This window comes from Sorex fumeus, unplaced genomic scaffold, assembly GCF_029834395.1.
Source record: "Sorex fumeus unplaced genomic scaffold, SorFum_2.1 ptg000021l, whole genome shotgun sequence".
Lineage (NCBI taxonomy): Eukaryota > Metazoa > Chordata > Mammalia > Eulipotyphla > Soricidae > Sorex > Sorex fumeus.
The window spans coordinates 8,369,432-8,374,413 of NW_026606078.1; the positions used below are offsets into that span (position 1 = coordinate 8,369,432).

At 36.9% G+C, this 4,982-nt stretch overlaps 1 pseudogene; it reads left to right on the forward strand.

Annotated features, from left to right (window-relative positions):
• The first annotated feature begins 421 nt into the window (after positions 1–421).
• LOC130022949 (small integral membrane protein 15-like) lies at positions 422–1,131 on the forward strand (annotated as a pseudogene).
• The last annotated feature ends 3,851 nt before the right edge of the window (positions 1,132–4,982 follow it).

Consider the following 4,982-nt stretch of genomic DNA (forward strand, 5'->3'; position numbering starts at 1 on the left):
CAATATAGTACTGGAAGTCCTGGCCATTGCAGTAAGGCAAGAGAAAGGTTTCAAGGGAATACAGATAGGAAAGGAAGAGGTCAAATTATCACTATTTGCAGATGATATGATACTATACTTAGAAAACCCTAAATATTCTACATAAAAGCTCCTAGAAACAATAGGTCAGTTTAGTAAAGTGGCAGGCTACAAAATCAACACCCAAAAGTCCATGGCTTTCTCATATACAAATAATGAAAGAGAAGAAATAGACATTTAACAAAACCAGCTTCCTGCTTCTGGCAGGCAGATTTGGGCACTTCTCAGAAGTGCATGGTAGAGCTAGAGAAGAGGAGGCAGTGGAGCCACGGGCACCTGAGGTTTTGACAGGCTCAAGTCATCTTTAACCGTAGAGATCACTGAGTTTAAGACTGCTATAGAGATGCTTGATATCAAGGGTTGGGCTGAGTATGTCGTGGAATGGGCTGCAAAGGATCCTTATGGCTTTCTTACAACAGTTATTTTGGTCCTTATTCCATTGTTTTTAGCAAGTGCAGTATTGTCTTGGAAATTGTCCAAAATGATTGAGGCTAAGGAAAAGGAGCAGAAAAAGAAATAAAAACATCAAGAAAATATTGCAAAAGCTAAAAGACTGAAAAAAAGATTGAAGGAATAAACTGATTCTACAGCCCGAGGGAAATCACTTGGAAAATTATGCAGCTTTAGAAGGACCTACTGATGCCTCTTTCCTGGATTTTATGACACTATTATATAGTAAGTGAAGTCTGAGCATGTGGAAGATCATTGTGTTCTGACCTCCTGTCTGTAGCAATTTTTAGGCTTTGTAAAAGTCATCGTAAATATGCATTTATTATGTCTACAGTTTCTTCATAATTGCCTAGTCATCCACCATATTGTAGCTTCTGTACTGACATGAAAACATCCAGCTGATAAAAATGACTTTAGATTATGAACAATATTCAAAGAATGGCTTTAAATGGGTTCCTGTTCTGTACAAAGGAAACTCGTGAAAAATCAGAGCAGGTCTGAGGTGAAAGTATGCTATAACTAAAAACAGAGACAGTTTATTATATCTCTATCATGTTTGCTTATTTCTTCAAATAGAATAATTTCTGGCTTTCGCAAAGTAAATATTAATTATTGAGTATTTCTATTTTTTTGCATTTTTCTTTGAGATACTAACTAGTAATTATCAAACATGAAAAGTATTTTAAATCTAATTTTATAAGGAATTTTCTTATTATCTTGACCATATAGAATACCACCTACTGGATATAATAATTTTTGTACTTAAAAGCACTGCCATTTTCTTAGAGATGACTTTGTTGGGTAGAGTAATATTATGAATTAGAGCTTTCAGGAAAGGGCTTGGGATGTACCTCAGTGGTAGAGCTCTTGATTTGCATGTGCGAGGTCCTAGGTTAAATCCCTAAGGTCCAAAATATTTTTAAAGATAGAGCTTTCAAGAAAGATGCCAACCAAGCCTTGTATTACCTTGGAGCCAGTTTATTCCTATTTGTGCTAGTAATAGTATTTAAAATATCAACATATTATTAGATAATTTGCTGATTGCATAGTACCTCTTGTTTTTCATATCATTTATTGATATAACTCATGTAGTTGTGATGCCCTTTATTCTTTTTTATCAAATAGATTCATGGACTATACATTTAAAAAAGTTACATTTATTTTAAAGAATGCTTCAAGAGTAACAGTTAAGTCATTAATTCATAAATGGCAAAGTTGGAAATATTTTGCTGTGCAGAACCAATACTTGGGTGAAAAGCTAAATTATGTCAAAGATAAAGAGCTAAAGGATATATCCTTTAGTTAAGCAATATAACTTTTTGCTATTAAACATGGTTTTTAAATATACATGGTCTAATTTTTCATGTCAATATTTAATAGTTTATTGTCTTCAGTTCTTATAATAAATTTTAAATCACAAAAGTTCAACAGTTTTAATTTTAAAATGAAACTATAAATAAGTTTGATACTTTTTTTAAGTATAAAAAAAATCCCGTTCACAATAGTACCTCAGAAAATCAAGTGCCTTGGAATCAGCTTAACCAAAGAGGTGAAGGAGCTATAAAAGGAAAATTACGAAACACTACTTCAAGAAATAAAAGAGGACACTAGGAAGTGGAGACACATGCTGTGCTTATGGATAGGGAGGATTAACATTATCAAAATGGAAATACTGCCACTATACAAATTCAATGTGGTCCCTATCAGGATACCCATGACATTTTTCAAAGAAATAGACAAAACACTTCTGAAATTCAAATGGAAGAATAAAACCCCACGAATAGCTAAAAAAATCCTTGGGAAAAAGAAGATGGGTGGCATCACCCTCCCCAACTTCAAACTGTACTACAAAGCAGTAGTAATTAAGACAGTATGGTACTGGACTGTCTCCACCAGGGCCCAACAGCTGAAGACCTCCGGGCCCCAGCCAAGGCCATGCTGGGACCACTCTCCACACTCAGCTCCTGGACATCTTATCGTCTCATTCCTACTTTGGACAAACTGGCAGGCTACCAAATGTAACCTGCCCACATGGCAGAGACTGGCAAACTCCCCGTGGCCATACCCAATATGCCAAATACCAGTAACAATGATGGGTCTCATTCTCCTAACCCTGAAAGAGCCTTGAATATGGCACTTTAAAAAAAAATCTCAGGGCTAGGATGAAGGAGACGTTACTGGGGCCTGCTTGAGGCAATCGACGAACAACAGGATGGTCGTGATCGTGATCGTGATGGTACTGGGCTAGAAACAGACCTGCAGACCAATGGAACAGAGTTGAATATTCTTTCACAGACCCCCAAATATAGGACCACTTAATCTTTGACAAAGGAGCAAGAAATGTGAAGTGGAACAAGGAAAGCCTCTTCAACAAGTGGTGCTGGGAAAACTGGATAGCTACCTGCAAAAAAAATGAACTCTGACCTCTGTCTAATGCGAGGCACAAAAGTCAGATCAAAGTGGATTAAAGACCTCAATATCAGACATGAATCCATAAGGTACATAGAGGAAAATGTAGGTAGAACTCTCCACAACATTGAAGCTAGACATGGAGAGTATCATGCTAAGTGAAATGAGTCAGAAAGAGAGGGACAGACATAGAAGAACTGCGTTCATTTATAGAGTATAAAACAACATAACATGAGGCTGACACCTAAGGATAGTAGATACATGGGACACATAGATTGCTCCATAGCCGGAAGCCTGCCTCATGAGAAAGGGGAGAAGGCAACTGGAATAGAGAAGGGATCACTGAGAAAAAGATGGCTGGAGTAATTGGTTGGGATGGGAGATGTGTATAGAAAGTAAAGGACCAAACATGATAACCTCTCAGGGTCTGTATTGCAAACCATAATGCCCCAAATTAGAGAGAGATTATGGGGAATCATGTCTGCCATGGAGGCAGGGAAAGGGGGGGAAAGGGGGGGCATACCGGAGGTATTGGTGGTTTGGAATGTGCACTGGTGGAGGGAGGGGTGTTTGATCATTGTGTGATCGATTGTAACCCAAACATGAAAACTTGTAACTATCTCACGATGATTCAATAAAATTTTTTAAAAAATGTCCTTTTCTTTGACAGCCTATTCATGATACTATTGATAGTAGAACAGAATGAGAAGTTAACTGAAAATGCCCAAAATATAAGCCACACTTCCATTATAAGAACAGCTCTAAAATAAGAATTCACTCTGAGGTCTACACTTTCATTCAAATTTAGTGTAAGAATTTATTCCAATTTGTGTTCCCTGGATTCAATGGAAGCCCCATTCCTACTCGTTTTGAGAAATCTCCATGTTGTTTGCCTTAGAGGCTGGATCTGGTGACTTTCCTACTGACAGTGAATGAAGGTTCCCTTTTTCACCACATCTTCGCCAACATTTGTTGTTTTTAGCTTTATTTTATATATGCCATTCATACTGCTGTGAGATGTTACCTCATTCCTGTTTGGATTTGTGTTTCCCTAGTATTAAGTGATACTGAGAACCTTTTCATATGATTTTGACCATCTTCTTTATGGTTTTCTTCATGGAAGACCATGTCTTCTTCATGGAAGCATCTATTCATCTCTTCTCCTCAGCTTTAAGTGAGGTATTAATTTTCCTTTGATTGATAATTGTGAATGTTTTATAGAGTTTAAGTGTTGGTTTTTTATCTGAAGTACTGTTTTAATATTGTCTGCCAGTCATTTGGGTGTCTTTCTATTTTAGCCCGAGTTTCTTTAATCATGAAGAAACTTTTCAATTTCATACATTCCTATTTGCTTTCCTTTTGTTATTGTTACCTTTGCCAGTGGAATGAGGTCATCATTATCAAATTTATGTAACAAGTGTATCAAATTATTCTGCATATGTTCTATGCTATATTTAATTTTCCAGTTAATATAACTGCAAAGTTTCATGACATGATAAAAGAAAAGGAAAAATGCTCACTGTAATATAAGTAGTAAGAACTGCAATGTGTCAGAAATTGTACTATAGCTGTCAGAACAGCTATTGGCGAAACATGTTTTTCCTTAATCTAGTGAGAGACAGAAAATAAAACAGCAATTGTAACACAGTAAAAAAGTGCAAAAGCAAGGTTATCACTATGTTATTGAAGATTGAGAAGGCATATCAGTGTAAATAATACTAGACTTCCAGAATAACAAAGTTTTAATGATCATGAATGTAAGCTTTTCTTGGATAATCATCTTTTAATTTGTATGTCTTTATAATTTTTATAATTGGGGCGATAGCATAGCGGTAGGGTGCTTGCCTTGCAAGCCGCCGGCCTGGCCAAGCCGGGTTCGATTTCTCCTCCCCTCTTGGAGAGCCCGGTAAGCTACCAAGAGTATTTCGCCTGCATGGCAAAAGCCTGGCAAGCTACCCATGAAGTATTCTATATGCTAACACAGTAACAGCAAGTCTCACCATAGAAGACATTACTGGGCCTGCTCGAGCAAATCGATGAACAAT